We start from the raw sequence: 19,098 nt of genomic DNA, 5'->3' as shown, positions 1-19,098 counted from the left end.
CAAGGGGAGCCTGCCCGCCCCACCCCCTCGTGTCTAGAAGCTTCTGTGGGGGAGGAAGGCCCCCCGGAGGCCTGGATGGCTTCACCCACAGCGACTGCGTCCGGCACACCCGCCTCAGCCGGGAGCGCACCGGAGAGGTGCGGGCAGCAGGCTCCAGGGGCAGGGCCTGCCACAGCCACGTGCTGGGGCCGTGTGGAGCCCGGTCTGTGGGACTCATGCCTGGGGCAGGCCCTGCCAGGGGGCACCCCATGCCCTAAAGGACTGGCCAGCCCTGGGGTAGGCACTGGGTCAGCTCCCCCAGGCGCCACCCTGGCCCTGAGGGATCCGCATGACTGTAGCCCAAAAGGCTGATGCCGAAGGGGATGTCCTAAGGCCAATGAAGCCAGCTTCTGCCACCAGCGCCAGCCTCTGCCACCAGCGCCAGCCTCTGCCACCAGCACCAGCCTCTGCCACCAGCACCAGCGCCAGCCTCCGCCACCAGCGCCAGCCTCCGCCACCAGCACCAGCCTCCGCCACCAGCGCCAGCCTCTGCCACCAGCACCAGCCTCCGCCACCAGCGCCAGCCTCCGCCACCAGCGCCAGCCTCTGCCACCAGCACCAGCCTCTGCCACCAGCACCAGCAGGCATCCGACTGCCGGTCCTCACTCTGCAGCCTCTGGTGCACTGCCTGCCTCAGCCTCTGGCCGGCAGCATCCAGAAAGGGTTTGTCTGAGGCCATGGTTAAAGCACGAACCAGGCTCTGTGTTCCAAACCAGGCTCTGCCACTTAACAGCAGGACTCCCTTCAGCCACGGAGTCCCTCAGACACAGCAGGGATCTGAAAAATGGGGCTGGAAACCACACCTTCCTCCCGCAGCCCTGGTGCGGACGGAGCGGGTGGTGCACACAGTGTGACCACCGCTCAGCGGCAGTGGCTGCTCTGCTGCCCCCTCAGCTCTCCCCAGTGCCGATGAGAGCCTGAGGAGGTGAATGTGCAGTGAGCGGAGGGAGGAGACCCCGAGGCTGACGGGCCAGAGATGACAGCCTGTGATTTGGAGGAGTGAAGGGTGTGTAAGTGGCTGCTCAGCGTGGAAGGGGCTAGGGCGTGTCTGCAGCCTTGGCCGGAGGACCCTCGAGTTCCAAGGACTAAAACCGAACTCCTAGCACAGTTTATCCTACAGCCCCCAGGGGCGAGCCCCAAAACACCAGGCGAGAGGGGGCGGAGGGAATGACGCTCCATCGCCAGACCTGAGCCCAGCGGTGGGCCCAGAGCAGCTCAGACACAGCAGGGGTGACCAGGCACACGCTGCCTTCACCCTGGCCCTGGGTCACATGGAGCTTCAAAGAAGCCGGAGAAGAGGGGTCTCTCCCAGGAGGAGCAGCTTTCCAGAAGAGGGAGACTCTGAGCCCGTGGCTGCATGCTCCTGGGCCAAGAGGAGCCACTGACACGCACCCCACGGGGTCAGGGAATCTGTGAGCAAGTCTTCTGGGGCCAACGGAGCGTGTGGAGGGGTGAGGGCAGCCTACGGGAGGGACCTCACCCCTGCACAGCCACCACATGTAGTACATTGCAGTGGCTCACCCCTGAATTCTCCTGCTTCCCTGGGGTAGGACTGTTATTACCCCTATCTCCCAGGAGGGGACGCTGAGGCACAGAGGAGCAGCCACCTGGCCACGGCCCTCCAGGGAGGGACTGATGGATCGGGACTTTGAACACAAAGTCATGGGCACCCACCCGCAGCCTCAGTGAGAGCGGGCGGGGCGGGTGGAGGTGGGAGAGAAGAATGGACATGGGCTGGAACCCCAGCTCTTCCACCCGTCCGCTGTGCAGCCTGGGGCAGGTCAGTTAACCTCTCTGTGCTTCCGTTTCCCCTCTGAAGAAGGGATTCAGGTCGATGAGGTTAAATTCTGGCACATAATGAATTTTATGTGTTTCTTATTAAAAAGCCAAACAGACCCTTGGAAGCTGGTGGACTGAGACAAGGCCCTGCCAGGTCTGGGGTAATCCAGCTGTGATTGGCCCAGGGAGGTGGGCACAACGGGTGTACCTATCCCGCCCTGCCAGGTGGGCGCCGGCGCGGCGAGGGTGGCAGCCGTGCCGGAGCCTTCCGGGGCACGTGCCAGCATGTGCGTGCTCACGGCTGTGTGTGTTGCTGCAGCAGCTTCTGTGCAAACATGTTAATTTGTTTTCATTTTGTGTGTTTTTCCCTCACAGGATAATTGGGTGAGTTGAAGTCTTGGCGAGGCTGATTATAGCTGTTTGGGTGGTGCCCTTGTGGGGCGCAGGCCCTGCCTCCTGCCGCTGGCGGTGAAGGCGGCCTCTGGGGGTGTCTTGAGGGGTGTATGGTGCTGCCTCTGGGTTCTGGGGGCGCGTGCCAGCTGGAGAGGGGGAAGGTGGGATGCCTGGGACTCCCTTCATGCCCCCACCCAGACAGTACCCCACAAACACCTCCTCTGTTTGCCGTTTGCTACAGTAACATAAAAATAAAAAAAAATTGTGACATGGTTGCCAATACTAAAAAGAAAAAAGAAAAACAAAATTCCACCTAAAATTCTCACCTCTGGTCTCTCTTGAAAACAGACTAAAACTGGCCGCTCTGGAACCACGGAGTCCACGTTCCCACCAGCAAAGTGGCAGCCACGCTGTCCACCTGCCACCTGGTTGGCCCCGTGGGCACCTGAGGTTTCTGCCCTGGAGAGGGCGCTGCTCCGGGGTCAGATGGGCAGAGGCTCCGGCCGAGGCTCCGCCCTCAGCAGCTGTGTGGCTCAGCCAGTGTCTGCCTGCCTGAGCCTCTGTCCTTCCTGAGCCTCTGTCCTCCCCCGTCCTCCGGCCTCCCTGAGCCTCTGTCCTCCCCTGTCCTCCGGCCTCCCTGAGCCTCTGTCCTGCCTGTCCTCCAGCCTCCCTGAGCCTCTGTCCTCCCCTGTCCTCCGGCCTCCCTGAGCCTCTGTCCTCTGGCCTCCCTGAGCCTCTGTCCTCCCCTGTCCTCCGGCCTCCCTGAGCCTCTGTCCTCTGGCCTCCCTGAGCCTCTGTCCTCCCCCGTCCTCCTGCCTCCCTGAGCCTCTGTCCTCCCCTGTCCTCCGGCCTCCCTGAGCCTCTGTCCTCCCCCGTCCTCCTGCCTCCCTGAGCCTCTGTCCTCCCCTGTCCTCCGGCCTCCCTGAGCCTCTGTCCTCCCCTGTCCTCCCCCGTCCTCCTGCCTCCCTGAGCCTCTGTCCTCCCCTGTCCTCCAGCCTCCCTGAGCCTCTGTCCTCCCCTGTCCTCCCCCGTCCTCCTGCCTCCCTGAGCCTCTGTCCTCCCCTGTCCTCCTGCCTCCCTGAGCCTCTGTCCTCCCCTGTCCTCCTGCCTCCCTGAGCCTCTGTCCTCCCCTGTCCTCCGGCCTCCCTGAGCCTCTGTCCTCCGGCCTCCCTGAGCCTCTGTCCTCCCCTGTCCTCCGGCCTCCCTGAGCCTCTGTCCTCCGGCCTCCCTGAGCCTCTGTCCTGCCTGTCCTCCAGCCTCCCTGAGCCTCTGTCCTCCCCTGTCCTCCGGCCTCCCTGAGCCTCTGTCCTCCCCTGTCCTCCTGCCTCCCTGAGCCTCTGTCCTCCCCTGTCCTCCGGCCTCCATGAGCCTCTGTCCTCCCCTGTCCTCCTGCCTCCCTGAGCCTCTGTCCTCCCCCGTCCTCCTGCCTCCCTGAGCCTCTGTCCTCCCCTGTCCTCGGGCCTCCCTGAGCCTCTGTCCTCCCCTGTCCTCCTGCCTCCCTGAGCCTCTGTCCTCCCCTGTCCTCCGGCCTCCATGAGCCTGATCCTCCCTGACCTCTGGCCTCCCTGAGCCTCTGTCCTCCCCTGTCCTCCGGCCTCCCTGAGCCTCTGTCCTCCGGCCTCCCTGAGCCTCTGTCCTCCCCTGTCCTCCGGCCTCCCTTAGCCTCAGGGGGTGAGACGGCTGGGTGTTCAGGGCACAGTCGGGCTTGGAGGGTCCCTGAGAGCAGGAGAGCCATGGGAGGAGCCTCCTGCTCCTCCGCGGTCCTACCCGTGACCCCGTGATCCCACTCCGGGACGAGCAGCCTGGTCAATGGTCTGTGTGCACCTCATTCTCCCACTAGGTGGAGACTAGGCCCCTGGAAGGCAGGGCTGTACCTGTTTCAGACTTTATTGAAGGCCACACTGTGTGCCACACTAAAGAGCTGGGAGAGAGACGCAAGGATTGGCCCTGGAAGCAGTGAGCAGGGTACAAGACCCCAAGCCTTAACGAGACGGGGTGCGTGGGGAAGAGGCTGTCGGAGTTACGTGGAGAGAAGGGGTGCACGAGGCATGAAGGCAGGGGCAGGGGGTGAGGGCTCCTGGTGGAGGCCCCACCCGAGCAAAGGCCCAGAGGAGGGCGCGGCCTGGTGCCAGCGAGCTGGGCCCGGAGGCCGGATGACGCCGTGGGCAGCCCAGCAGCCTGTGGGGCTTCCTGTGGGGTCCTGGGCCTCCCGGAGCTGGGGTCACCCAGGGGCGTGGCCAGTGCCTGCAGGGGAGGCTGCCCGCGGGCCTGGTGGGAGCCAGGAGAAGGCTGACGGCGGGGCTCCCAGGAAGCTACCTCTCCTCGTCTGTGGCTCCACGGACCCTGGGATCCGAGCCTCAGTTTGTGAGCCTGTAAAATGGGGCTGGAGGGACCCAAAGAGACAGCCCCTGCCACGTGCTGATGCTCCCAAGAGTTACCCCACATCCCTGTCACCGCCCACGGCTTCAGCTCGCCCCCTCACCTCTCCCAGGACATACGAGGGATGCGGGAAACCCAGGTCACGTTGGTGCAGGCTGACTGAGCGTCGTAGGCACCGTGCGCTCAGCGTTACCGGGCCCCACATCCCCCAAGCCTGGACTCTACTACTTCACTCGTTTTCTCTGAGCCTCAGTGTCTTCATCTGGCACATGTGACCACTGCCCTTTACCTGCAGGGTTGGTGGGGTATCTGGCCCAGTGGTGGCACACAGTATGCCCACAGCAAACATGATCAATGGCTGCCAGTGGCTCCCTAGGAGCCAGAGGCCCCAGAAAATGAGAGGAAGGCAAATAATGGTGGGAGGCGGCGGCAGGGGGACCTTCTGGGGGTGGCAGCAGACCTCTATGGCGGGCTCAGACCGCCCCGGTCACAGGGTGGCAGCTGGCAGCAGCCCTTCCCCCACGGAGCACCACACAAAGGGGCCTCTATCCCTGGCCGCCTGGCTGCTCTGCCCGCTCCCACCCGGGGCTGCCCGCCTGGCCCAAGCCCACACAAAGGCCGCAGTGTCCCTCAGAGCCAGCCTGGCCTCGGGAGACCCGTCCGCAGGGAGCCAGAGCTCAGAGGGTCTTGGGAGGGTTCGCCGTGTGGCAAGGCCACACCCAGGCCACGATGAGGAGGGGGCTGGGAAGGCACGGGAACGGCTTCGGAGCAGATGGACTTGGACGTGAATCTGCCTCCAGCTTCCCCCCTTTCTAGCCGTGTAACCTTAGGCCAGTTTGGACCTGTTTTCTCATCCTTGCGATGGAGACAGTAATACCAGGCCCAGCGTCCTGGGACGCGGAGGGTTCCGTTAGTGTGCGGCCTGGCATACCGCTAGCACCAGCACCCGGGGGGAGGGCTGGTGCAGGAGTGTCTGAGGATTTGGCGAGGCATGCTCAGCCTTCCCTCCTTAGCCCTCCCCTGAGACTTGGGGGGGCCCGCCCCTTGGGGAGGAGGGGGAGGGCACCCCTGCAGAGCCCTCCACCCCCCACTCTCCAGCCAGCAAAGTCCATGTGTGTTAGTGCTGCCCCTCGGGCCAGAGCCTGAGCCGCCCGCCGCCCCTGGCCTGTCTGCTGGCAGTGGAAGGACAGCCTGCCGTGTGCTGTGACTTAGCTCCCTCACCTCCTTTCCACCCTATGCTGCCCCGCCTGGGAGGGAGGGAGGGCAGGGTGGCAGACTGGTTAGGGGCTCTGGCGTCCAGCAGCGCGGGCCCAACCCCAGCTCCACCGCTTCCAGCGGCGGGACACCAGGCCCCGCCTCCTGTGGGTCCTCGGAGAGTCTGTGCAACAGCCACGTGAGGAAAGGCTTGGGGCCCAGCCCAGAGCCCGGGCCCAGCCATCACTCACAGACGGGGAAACTGAGGCCCAGCTGGCAAGCAGCGCGGTGCCTGGCGTGCAGGAGGCGGCAACAAACCCTGGCCCATCCGAGATGGACTAGGGGTCTGGCGCCGGTCTCAGGGACTCCGAGCCCCTTTCGTCTGTCAGGGTTTGGCGGACACGTTAGCAGATGGCTCGTTTCACAGACATCCTCAGCTCCGGGGCCGCATGGCCCGGGAGGCGGGGGCGGGGGAGGTAGGAGACTCGGCCCTGGAGGCTGACCCATCTCCCTGGCTGACCCCCGAGAGCTGTACCCTGCCACACAGAGGCCCCCTCCCACGGGCTCGGGCGGCCAAGTGAGCAGAGGAACAGCGAGTAATTAAGTCAGCCGCACCATCCGGCGCCGGGAACGGCGGAGTTTCCTTTTATGTTTATAGCAATTGTATGAAAATGTGCAACATGAAGCGGCACCAGCTGACAAACGAGACGAAACAGACAGGATTCCAGGCCGGCTTCTTTCCGGGCCTGATTGGCATTAATTGTGAGCGTTTACAAAGCACAGCTCGGCGCCTGACATTTGCTTCAAGCGAACGTTTCCTTCTAATAGTTTTAATGATTACAACGGGAGCTGGTGATCGCTGGCGGGCGGGAGCCAGCTGCCTGGTGCCTGGCCTGGGCTCCTGCCAGGGGCCTGGCCAGCCTGTGCGTGCCCGGGTCCCCGGGCTCCCACTTCCTCCTGCTACCTGTTTGGGAGGGTTTGGGGCCTTGGGCACGGGGCCCCCGGCATAGGGCCTGGCTGCTGGCACATGCTGAGCTGCTGGCTCCTATCGTGACGGGGAAACCCACAGGCACAGTGATCCCAGGCACAGCTCTGGGACAGAGGAGGGAGGGAGGGGGGGGGAGGGGAAGAGCAGCGGAGGCAGCTGGCCTGGTCTGAGGCTGGAGGGCTGTTTCCTATTGTTTAATTGGGACAGGAAGGAGCACACACCACAGACGCTGGCGACTATCTCCTTGCTGTGTGACCGTGGCCAAATCCCTTCCCCCCACACAGACCTCACCTTCCTCACCGGTAAGGAGAGGGGCAGGGACTTGGTCAGCTGGAGTCACAGGGATCCAGCTGCGTGGCTTGGGAGGGTCTCTCGATCTCTGAGAGCCTCAGTTTTCCTCATCAGGAGAATGGACTTCCTAACCCCCCCAGGCTGCCCAGCGGGTTAGACTTCAATGGAAAGGGGGTTAAAACCCCGCATTTCTGGCCAGCCTAGAGCCCATGTCTCATTCCCTCCCTGGAGTCCTCCCAAGACCTCCCTCATGCATGCATTCACTCATTCACTCATTCAGTAAACATCAAGTGTCCCGATTAGGATGCTAGGAAGACATCAGTGAGCAAAGGAAAGACCCTCTATGGGGAAGAGAAATGAGACCTTCATATGCAGTGTCCTATTGACTTATCCCCATTTAAAAAAATATATATTTTATTGACTTTTTACAGAGAGGAAGAAAGAAAGATAGAGAGTTAGAAACATCAATGAGAGCCGAAACTGGTTTGGCTCAGTGGTAGATTGTCGGTCTGCGGACTGAAAGGTCCCGGGTTCAATTCCGGTCAAGGGCATGTACCTTGGTTGGGGGCACATCCCGTTAGGGGGTGTGCAAGAGGCAGCTGGTTGATGTTTCTCTCTCATCGACGTTTCTAGCTCTCTATCTCTTTCCCTTCCTCTCTGTAAGAAATCAATAAAATATATTTAAAAAAAAGAAAAACCGATGAGAGAGAATCATCGATCAGCTGCCTCCTGCACACCCTCTACTTGGGGATGTGCCCACAACCAATGTACATGCCCTTGACTGGAATCGAACCCGGGACCTTTCAGTCTGCAGGCTGACACTCTATCCACTGAGCCAAACCAGTTTCTACAACTTATCCCCATTTTACAGAAGAAGAAACTGAGGCAGAGAGAGGGAGCACCGTCAGTCTGAGGTGGGGATGAGGTGGCCGGCGATGGAACGCTGACAGGCTGCCTCGGGCGAATCCTTCAGGACGCTGATGGCCAGCCCCTCCGGCCTCGGGTGGGGCCCTCTCTGAGGGTCTGAGGGGCGCGGGCCCTTGGGTGAGGCACCCCGGCAGCAGGGACCACGGGAACAGGGAGTCCGTGAGCGTGGGCAGCCCCAGGGGGAACTGACCAGCCTCCTTCTGCCTCTCTGAAGCAGGCGGAGAAACAAGGCACTCACTGACTATCAAACCACGCCTGCGCCCACTTCCTGGGCGAGACATGGTGGAGAAAGTCCTGTCTGTGGGCCCCACCACACACTCATTCTCAAATTTCCAACATTGTGTGATGTTGCCCTAGCCCAGGTGTCGGCAACCTGCGGCTCCAGAGCCACATGCGGCTCTTTGAAGCTTTACCGCGGCTCCGACAACTGGCAAGCCCGTGTGAAAGTGAAGGTGACGTCTTACAGCCCTGACGTGCTGACACTGTGCACTGAGGTTCAGGAGCAAAAATCCCATTAACCAGGTAAATTAAATATTTTAATTAGCTATTAATTTGCAAAAATATATTTTGCATTGTTAAGTGAAAAAGTCCTTTTTTTCTTCAGATTGACAGCTAACTGCACGATCCAGTATACAGCATTAAGGTAAGAAACAATATATGCAGTGTTATATTTGTTTTAAATGTCGCAATGGTTTTGGGGCTCCCAGGTTTTTTTTCCTTCGGAAACGGGTCCAAGTGGCTCTTTATGTCTTAAAGGCTGCAGACCCCTGCCCAGGCCAGTTTGGCTCAGTGGAGAGAGCGTCGGCCTGTGGACTGACAGGTCCTGGGTTCCATTTGGGTCAAGAGCATGCACCTCAGTTGCAGGCTCCTCCCTGGCCTGGGCCCTGGTTGGGGCGCGTGCAGGAGGCAACCAATCGATGTTTCTCTCACATCAATGTTTCTCTCTGTCCTTCCCTCTCTCTTCCACTCTCCCTAAAAGTCAGTGGGAAAATATCCTCAGGTGAGGATTAAAACAACAACAACACAACATTGTGTGGTGCCACGCTCTGCCAAATTCTGCTCTAGAGGCCATACACACACACCCACACACACTCATACGCACGCACACACACACTCACACACACACCCACGCACAGACCCACGCACACACTCACACACACATGTGCACACGTATACACACACACACACACACACACACACACACACACACACGGCATCGGCGAGGTGGTGGGCAAGGACAGCAAGCGCTCCAACAGCGGCAGCAGGCGCCAAGGCCCGGAGCCGAGAGCGCCCGGTGGGTGGGGACTGCGGGCAGTGTGCTGAGGCCCTCCTGCCTCCTGCGGCAGGCTCCCTGGGCCTCACCCCCTGCCCACCGGGGCCCTGAGTCTGCCAGCCGCCCCTGCAGGAAGCCCTGGGCCAGGCCCGGCGCTGTGCTTGGCTACAGCCAGAAAAACCTTGGCGATTGTTTCTTTTGGAATCAGTTTTGGGGGGGCGGGGCAGGGAGAAAAAATTTTAATGCAGATTTTTTCCCCTTTTGCATATGGTAGCACAGATGGGCCCATGATCCATAAAAACTGTTTGCAATTAAACTCCCACTTTGCATGGCTGGGTTTGTCAGCTGTCGGAACCGCGAGCGAGGGGCTCACGCTGACGGGAGCCGGGGCTGGAGGCAGGGCGGGGCCCGCTGCTCCAGGATGGCCGAGGCCAGGAGCCTGCTCTGGGCTTGGGGCCCGGCAGACGGGGTGTCATGCCAGCCATGCCAGCTACCTTTCTGGGCATCCCCTAGCCCTCGCCAGGAGCCGGAATGTGGCCAGGCAGCCGGGGTGGGGCTTGGCAGGGCCTCCCTGCCCAGCGGAGACTTGGCTGGTACCGGGCGCCCTGGCTGGGGGGATAATGAGGGTGGACAGAGCGGCGTTAATCACCACTCAGCCCCTGCCAGAGCCTGGGTCTGGGACCCGGATGCAGGAGGGGGTCGGCGGTGCGAGCTGTAATGGGGGCCGGCAGAGTGCCAGGGGCAGGTTCAAGGCTGAGGGACCAGGGCCTCTGGCCCAGGCGGCGGAGAGAATCCGGGGTGTGCCAAGGAGAGCTGCCGAGGGCTGGCTCGGTCCTGTCCCGGGGGAGTGGCCCTCGGCCTCCGTGAAGCAGGCAGGGAGGGAGGAGTTACTGAGAGCACCGCCAGGGCCAGGCCTGGGCTTTCCCGGGCCGCGCCGAGGGCTCTGCCACCTGGGAGCCTTCTCAGAGGCTTCCGAGTGGGGCCGGCCCCGCACCCGTCCACTGTCCCGGACTCGAAGGTCAGCCGGCCAGCCGGGACACGTGCTTGTTTGGTTCGCAGATCCATCGTGTGCCTTTGGGGAATCCTGCGTTCGCTAATAATTGCTCCCCGATGGGAAGAAATAAGGCCCCGCTACGCCCTTCCCCCGCCCCTCCGAGCCGGGGGGAAAAAAGTCATAAAAATAGCTTGTTATCTCACCTATTGAGCTCCGACTGGATGTTACTGCTAATTGGGGATAACATCCTTGTCTTGTTCTCTCAGAAGCTAAATCAAGAAAGCGCCACTGCTACGAACTAATTATATCTCCAGCCTGCAGCCTGCAGCTTGTCTCTCCCTTTATTGAGTTAAAAAATGGTCGTGAACCTTCATCTTTTATCCCCCAAAGCACTGGGTCCCGGCTGCCTGCCAGGCGCGCAGCACCGCGGGCACTCCTCGGAGTCCAGGCGGGGGACCGGGACCGGCAGCAGGGCGGGGGTGCTGGGAGGGGAGCTCCTGCCCCAGACACCTGCCTGGCCCCCTGCTCCAGCCCCACCCCCACCCCGATGCTCAAGTTTTCCTGGAAAGAGGGACGCTGGCCTCTTCCTGCAGCTGGGCCCACGGGGAGGCCAGGCGCATGTCAGCCCAGCGAGCACTGACTTCCTCACTCAGCAAACATCTCTCGGATGCCCACCTGCTGGGTGCCAGGCACGCTTCCCGCTCACCTTGCCCTGGGCTGATGGAGACAGTGACTGAATACACTCAGACAGACTGCCAGTTCCCCACTACGGAAGGGCCAAGTCCGAACGCCGAGACCAGGCCTGGCTCCCTCTCTGCCGTTCTCCCCACATCCAGCCACAACCAGTCCCTCAGCCTAAACGCTCCTGCCTGCCTCTGAGCTGCTTCTCATGCTGTTTCCTCCACTTTTCCCAGAAGGCCCAGCTCTGCCTGCCAGAAGCCAGACAGTCTTTGAGGAAACCTTCTCCTTAAGGCTGCCCGTCTGCCCCTCTCAGCCTTGCTCCAGGCTGTGGAGCTGGGGACCTGGGCGCGAACGCCAGCCCAGCCACTCAGCAAGGGCACGGCTCCTCTTCTGAGCCACTGGGACTCGGCTTCCTCACCTCTGAAATGGGGTGAGCATTCTTCCCGGAGGGGCTGACGGGGCTGCGGTTGTCCTGCAGAATGACGAGTGAGAGGGTGGCCATGAAGGACCTTGCTCTCCGAAAGAGCCCAGCAGCTCGGCTATTATCACTCAGACGGAAAGCGCCGGAATCCGCCCGGAGCACTCACGCTGAGCAGGAGCTGGGCTGCACGCAGGGGACACAGGCTCTGGGGGATGAACAAAGGTTACACTCTCACCCCTGCACGGCTCCTGTGGCTGGAGAACAGCCCAGGTCCTCAGAAAAGACCCTCCAGCACCCTTCGCCCTGGAACCCTGGCCTCTGAGCCCGGGAGCAGGGCCGGAGGGAACCTGGCTCTTCCAGGCCAGGCAGGCCAGCGGGCGTCAGCGCGCAGGTTTGTGCTGCCTGCCCGGAGCCCAGCAAGAACCCTGCTGATTGATTCATGCTGCCTGCCCAGAGCCCTGGAAAGAACCCAAGGTCAGGGGAAGAACTCAGCAGGGGGAGAGGGCAGCAATTGATTGGCGATGTCTGCCAAGGGCACCACACTGTAAAGCAAGCCAGGCCTGCCAGGGCGTGCCATCCCTGACATTTTAGAGGACGCAGCTGAGGCCTGGCTGGCGGGGGATGGCCTGCTCAAGGTCGTGTAGCTCATAAAGGCAACAGCTGGCCCCGAACAGGCCCTCTCAGCCTCTGCCCAAGCATTCCTGAGCGACAGCCCCCCCCAGCCCGATGCCCTCATAGGCAGAGGGAGGCCGCAGGCTCGAGAGGATAAGAAAGGGGGTTCTGCTGGCCTGCCGCATGGCCCCACGCTGCCGCGTCACTTCACTGAGCCTCCGGCTCTTCATCTGTACGGCAGGAATGGAAACGCCCTTCCCCGGACCAGTAAGAACTACACGAGAGAACGAAGTGCCAAAGCCAGAGGTCGGCCTTGCTCAGAGCTGATGGCACCAGTGCCCTGTGGTTTCCAACAACAGGCACAGGTGTTTGGACTGACAGCCCCAAAGCCAGCGAGTGAAAACGCCTCCACCTCCAGGGAGCCCTCCCTGGCTACCTCAGCGGGCAGGAATAACTCTCACCTCTGATTTCCTAGCATACTCTGCTGCCCCCGATTCCTGGCCCCGTGCCTGCAGATGTGAACTCTGTGCTGTGGTGACTGACTCACTGCACTGTGACGCTGAGCTGGAAGCCTTACCAGCTTTCAAGGCAACTGGGCTTATTCATCTCTGCATCCCCGGCACCTGGCAGGGAGCCTGGCACGAAGCACTGAATCTCTCTGAATGATCGGATGAATAAAGAGCAAAAACAGCAGTTCCTGTTTACTGCCCACTGCTCCCCGGCTGCCAAGCCTCACAGCTGCCCTCCAAAGTGGACCCTGGCTCATCGGACAGATAATGAGGCTGAGGTTACTCAGATGCCAGGGGGAGGGCCAGGCCCTGAATGCAGGCCTGGGAGGCCCTGCTACCCCTGCCTCCCCAGTGCCACGCTCGGACCTGGACCCCGTGGGGCAGCTGACCCAGCCTTGGCAGCAAATCTGTGGAGCAGACAGCTGGTGGCTGGACCCCCTCCTCCTCCCAGGAAGGCCCCTCCCCAGACTCCGGGTCATTAAGTTTTGCATCATTAAGCCCCGTCCCCAGGCGCCTGTTCACAGCCAGCCTCGGCCTTACCCCCTGACCCCTCAGGCCTTTGTCCCCGTGCCCTCGGCACAATGGCAGGGGCTCCCAGGGCCCCAAGCAGCTGCTGTGCCGGGATGCTGATTCGCTGTGGGCCTGAGCCCTGCCCACCCAGCTCTGAAGGGCTCAGCCGAGCTCACCCGAGTGGTGCACACACTCAGACTCACCCCCCACAGCCTGGGAGAAACCTGTATGGCCGCCTGGAACAGACAGGAACGTGAGGCCCAGTGACTTGTCCGAGGACATAGAGCCGTGTTCCCCTCAATCACACTCCAATCCCTGCACACCCTCGTTTACCTCCGCCCTCCTGTAAGCGTCCCGGCTCTTCCTGATCATCCCCTTGGTTCTCAAACCCCCTCTGCAGAGACGTCCCCTTCTCCCTGCTGGGCACATCAGCCAGTCTTAGGCTCCAGAGCAAAGGCCCCTGTCAGGAAGCCCTCCGTGACCAGCTGTGGCGCCCGCCCCTCCCCACTCCCTCAGCCTTTCCTCCAGCCTCTCCCCCGCCTCTCCCTCTGCCTCTCCCCCAGCCTCTGCCCCCCAGCCTCCCCGCCTCTCCTCCCTCTCCCCCCGCCTCTCCTCCAGCCTCTCCCCCACCACCACTCCCTCAGCCTCTCCTCCAGCCCTGCTCGGGCTGAGCTGGTCACAGACTCATCTTACTCCCCATGGAGTGTGTCTCCTCCCCGCATGGCCCGAGCCCAGGCTGATGGCAGGAGTTTACAGGATGGAGTGTGGGGGGTGCTGGAACCTCACTGCCAGCCACCCACAGGCCTCACACACTGCCCCTCTCTGGCTGTGGGGTCTTGGGCGGTGACCTAATTTCTCCGAGCCCTGCCTCCTCGCTGGGGCAGCACCGGGCGATGACCTCTGTCCAGGAGTGACCCCCATTATTGTTTCTGTCTATGCCCCACTCCTGGGCGACACAGGAATGTGGGGATCAGACAGCCCCAGCTTCCAGCCACCGACTGGGTGTGTGATCCTGCGCAGGCAGCTCATGTCCCAGCGCCTCTATTTCCCCGTCTCTGAAATGGCACTGCGGCCGCCCCCAGCAGGCACGCAGCACCCGCTGCACACAGCCTTTGTTCGGGCACGCAGACATTTCTAAACTGAGGAACCGATGGTCCAGGTCGAAGAAACTCAGCCACCTTCCTGCCTGCCTCCCCCCCACACCCCTACACCCCAGCCTCCAGAGGCCTCCCCCCCACCCCCAGGGCGGACTAAAATAGTCATTAGGCAGATTTCAAAAGATGTCAGCAGCTTATAATTACAGCCGACATCCTTCTGAGATAAAAGTGATTACCTTGGATGCAAATCACTTAGCAACCAATCAGGGCGGTGGGCGGCGCCCGGAGGTGACCGCGGCCTCCCCCGGCAGCCCCGCACCGAGGCAGGCAGAGCAGAGCAGGGAAGGCGCACAATAGCTCTTGACACGCAAATGGGTTAACACAATAAAGGCGGCTCCGGCCGGGAGCGCTCCCGCCCGCCTGGGAGGCATAAAGCGGCCCTTTTGTGCGCCTCCCCCCTGGCCGCCGAGCCCAGAGGAACCGCCGCCTGATTGAATTACGGTTCATGAATATGAGCTGCTCGCCGGCTTCCTCCGGCCGGTGCGGGAGTGGAAGGTGGAGGGGGCCGGAGGGAGCCCGGGAGCGGCCCCCTGGCCGGGCCCTGGCAGCTCAGACGGGCAGCCACCTCTGCGGGTGCCCGGGCAGGTGGGCAGGCGACCCAACAGCAGCAACTGGAAGGGCGGGTGTAGTCCCAGGGCTGCCTGCGGCCTGGGGTCCTGGGCACCAGGTGGGGCTGGGAATGCCTTTCAAAGGCCCGGGCCTGAGGCTGAGGCGGTGGAGTGCTTACAGTACGCCGCCATCTGTGCTAAACCCTCACTTCCTGGCTCAGAGGGGGCAGGGGCGGTAAGCTGCCATGGGATTAGGTGTGGGATAAGGATTACTGAGGGTGGAGGCGGACAGTTAACCTTGAGAGAAAGGACTGCCTGGACCGGAGGGCTGTGTAGGGTGTCTGCCCCGGGAGCCCTAACGGGATCCTCCGCCAGCTAAGCCTCCGGGACACCCCTCAACCGCAGTCAGCACACCCCGCAATCACAGGCTGGCTCACGGCCACACCCACTGCTCAGAACACTTTCCGCTCTGCCTGGCGACCCGTGAGTCCTTTCTGAGAGTCCTACGGCTCCCGTCCTACAGGCCCTCCGCCCCTCAGGCTGGGCCAGGAAGCCATCCTTGCCTTCTGCTGGATGCCTCCCAGAGGCTCCCCGGGGTGGCTGGGGGCAGCCTCGCCCCCCACCCAGGGAAGCCCACCGGGACGGAAGGCCAGGAGCCGAGGGCAGGCAGGGTTCATGCCAGATCTTCCTCCCCCAGAAAGAGAAGTGTGGGCAGAGGGGGCAGGCTGCCCGCAGGCCAGATCGGAAGTAGCTGCTCTGCTCAGTCTGTCCTGCAGGTAACAGGGAAGCCGGGCTTCCGTGTGGTGAGACATCCGGGTGAGGCCAGCTGCCTCGACAGCCAGGGACCCCGTCCAACAGGTGGGGTGCCTCCCTCCGCCCATGGGAGAGGGGAGAAGACAGCGGAGAGAGGGACCTGAGGTGGTCTGGCTGCGCACCCGTAGCTCCGCCTTCCTCCCTCTGGGCTCTGTGTGACGCCCGGCCCACGGCCCGGGATCCCTGCGGCCGTGACGTGCCGGCACCGGCGACGTGGTGCCGGGACGCTGGCTCTCCCTCCTCGCGTCCCCGTGCTGTTGCCAAGCCCAGGGAAGCGAGCAGAAGGAATCGCCCGGTTCTGACAGGCCCCCTCCGCCTTGGCTGGGGAAGCGTAAACACTCCGTGGAGGACCTCCAGCCGCCTGTGCTGGTGGCACTGGCGCGCTCCGCGTTTGTTTCTAAACCGGGAAGCTCCGAGGGGCAGCGCCCACCGCCCTCTGCCCTCCTCCCCGTCCCCGCCGGCTCTGCGCCTCCGTCCTTGGAGCCGCCTGCGCGGCCGCTGCGGCTGGAAAGCGGCTCTCCGCAGCCCCCAGAGCAGCCGCTGATATTTATTGACCTGCTCATCTGGCCAGCGCGCCGCGGGACAGAAATAAATGCCTGCTGCATAGAGACGGCCCGGCTTCTCGCCAGGACCTCACCTACGCTCCCCTCTGCTCTCTACACCCCCCACCCCGGAGCAACGACAGTTCCCTAACCTTTTCCTAGAAATGCGATCACAGCAGCTGCACCCACATCGACAGGGTGCCACTGCGGACAGGGACTGAGCAGAGGGATCAGAGAGGGGCTGCAGGCTCTGTGCCCGGGGATTCTGTGCCCTCACAGGAACAGGGCCTGTGCTAGGGGAGCCTGACCCCCGGGAGCTGGCCCTGGGCAGGGACACGCTTTACTCTGACCTTGGCACTGACGGGCCTCACGTGCCCTCCGTTCACGTAACGAGCACCACATGGAGCTTGTCAAAACCACCTAAACACCCAAGGAGCGGGCAGGCAGGAGTTCAAGCCTGGCCAAGGCCCTGGTCTCGGCAGTGAGCAGCGGGGACCCCCTGGCCTTGAGGAGCAGCGAGCGGTAACTCCGGCTGGGGATGAGGCACCCGTCTTCCTGACCAGAGCAGCCCTTGGCGGGGGCAGAGGCCCACAGCCCCCGGGGGCCCGGGAGCTGCAGCTGCTGCTGGGCGTGTGGCTCAGGGTGGGGTCGGGGTAGGGGTAGGGGGGGTCTGGAACGTCTTTTTTGAAAGCAGAAAGTTGCTGTCTAGGAGTCCTGAGCCCCCGGGCTCTGCCAGGCTCTGTGCTGGAAGCTGAGCACCTGTCCTTGGAGGAGGAGCATCCTCAGAGACAGCTGGTGCTCCCCCTCGCCCCCCCTCCCCCTCCTCACCAGGGCACGGGATTTAGGTCAGAGGACTGCGGTTAGGGTGGGGAGCCTGCCCTCACCCTCCACTGCCAAAGGCATCCAGCCTGGCCCTGGTCACCACGCCCCGCCCCCTCCGGCCTCGGGTCAGGACCAGTCATGTGGCTACCACAACCCCAGTGACGTCAGGGGCCTGGTAGTGATGTCACACCACGATAAGAGTTTTTGTAGGAATCCAGGCCGTAAGGGGACCCTGTTACAGTCTACACTCAGAGCGATCCTCAAAAACAGCCGCCAGCAAGTAACAGAGCCCCCCCGCCCCCGAAGATCTCAGGGGTTCTGGGAGAACCCCAAGCTGTCCCCTCCTGGCGTCCCTCCTCAAACACTCCAAGGCGCGAGAGTTCCCTGGGATGTTGGGAAGACAGAGCGCTGCCCCTGCTACTCTGTTGGCTTTAGGGCCGGGGTGACCTCTGGCGGAGGGACACCGGCCCAGGGCCCAGCAGAGTCCGCCTAAGGGGCCCCAGCCTCCAGCAAGCAGGCCGGGTCCAGGCAAGTTGTGCGGGAAGGAAAGGGGAGGTCAGGAGCTACCTGCTTCAGGACCCTCAACATCCAGGGCCCCTTTATTTCCAACACGGGCTGCCTCAGTCCAGCCCGCGAGCCCGCCTCGTGGAACTCACCGGGTCAGCAGGGCTCAGCGGCGCCGCTCCGCTCGCGGGGTGACAGCCATGCAGAGGTGACGGGAACGGCGATGCCTCCCTCCGGGTGGAAGGGGCGCTGTCAGCGAGGCCCGCGCCTCCCGAAGCCGGAGGTGCAGGTGTCTCCGCTCAGCGGGGGTCGCGGCCGCCAGGGACCCAGGCCGCGAGGGCGCTCCCGCGGCGCATCCCGGCCGGGCTGGTGCTCACCGCGTCCCGCGGGGGGCGCTGCGCCAACCCCCCGGGCCCCGCTCAGGGCGGCAGCTCAGCCCGCGCCGCTCCGCGGGCGCCCTCAGCCCGCGCCGGGAGCCGGCGGCCGCGGCCCCTCGCCGGCCCCGGCTGCAGCCTGTCTTTGTTGCTTCCTCCGGCTCGGCCGCCCGCCCGCGGCTCGCAGCCCCCAGGTCCGGCCGGGGCTGGGGGAGTCCTCTCCTCCGGGGGTGCACGCACCTGCAGCGGCCCGGGCCCACGCCGGGCATGCACCAGCCTCCGCAGGTTGCAAAGAGCAGCGGCAAGAAGGCGCGGCCCCTCCTCCTCCGGGCCCCGGGGTGGGGGGAGGGGAAGCCGGCAAGCAGCGGCAGCCGAGGCGGCGGCGGCGGCGGCGGCCGGCGGAGGGAGGCTCGGGTGCAGCCTAGGGGGCCTCGGCGCCTGGAAATAACCGGTCCGGGTGGAGCAGGAAGTAGGAGGGACGGCCCGAAGGACGGTGCACCCGGACTGCGAGCTCGCGAGGTGCAGCCGGCGCGGCGCGCACCGGGCTCTCTCTCAAGCGCCCTGGCCGGGGCGGCGCGCGGGGCTCCCGGGACCTCAGCCTCGCGCCGCCTGGCGTCTCGCCCGCTTCAGGTCCGAGGACCGTGCGTTTGGGCCCCGCAGGCGGCGGCCGGCTCTTCGCCTTCCCCGGCCGGTGGGCGCAGCCTCTGCGCGGAGCTGCCGCCCGGCCGCCCTGCCCGCCGCTCCGCTCCGGCCCGACTGACAGGCGCGAGCGCCCGCAGCAGCCGCGGCGGCTCGCTCCCCGCCCGCCCCCCGCGGCCAGGCCCAATCAGGGACCGCCGGGAGGCGGTTACCAGGGTGACGCGGCGCCGCGTCCTGCGGGGGGCGTGGCCGAGGGGCCGCCACGCGCGCTTTTCGCGGCAAAATTCAAAGGCCGGCTGGTGGCTCTCCAACCTCCTCCCCAAAGTTGGGGCGAGGCGGGACCAACCTCGACAGGACTGCAACTCCCAGTATGCAGCGCGCAGGCATCGAGCGGAGGGGCCCCAACTGGGGGTGCAGGGCATGTTGGTACTTGTAGTCCCTTTGTCGGGGACGGGGGAGGAGGTGGGAGGGGGAAGGCGGAAAATCCAGTATCATTATTGAGCACACATTTGGTAGCTATTTGTTAAAAATAATGAAAACAAGAAAAGAAGCTAACACATGCAACAAAGCACTTTACCTAATCTTCACACACAACCCTGTGAGGTAAGTATTGTTATCACCCCCATTTCACCAATAAGAAAACGGATATGGTAGGTGTGATTATTATACTCCCCGCTTATAGGGGAAATTGAGGTGAGAGATGTGACGG

General features: G+C 63.3%; 1 protein-coding gene across 1 annotated transcript in view; it reads right to left on the bottom strand.

Moving 5' to 3' along the window:
- The window catches only part of FAM222A (family with sequence similarity 222 member A), a 54,411-nt gene extending 35,881 nt beyond the window's left edge, over positions 1 to 18,530 (bottom strand). The window contains exon 1 of the mRNA XM_045577312.1: positions 17,529 to 18,530. The gene's annotated coding sequence lies outside the window, so the exon portion shown is untranslated. The remainder of the gene's footprint in view (positions 1 to 17,528) is intronic.
- Positions 18,531 to 19,098: the final 568 nt, after the last annotated feature.

This window comes from Pipistrellus kuhlii, unplaced genomic scaffold (assembly GCF_014108245.1).
Source record: "Pipistrellus kuhlii isolate mPipKuh1 unplaced genomic scaffold, mPipKuh1.p scaffold_m20_p_88, whole genome shotgun sequence".
NCBI lineage: Eukaryota > Metazoa > Chordata > Mammalia > Chiroptera > Vespertilionidae > Pipistrellus > Pipistrellus kuhlii.
The sequence above is the reverse complement of the archived record's forward strand: the minus strand, read 5'-3'. Positions and strand labels throughout refer to the sequence as shown.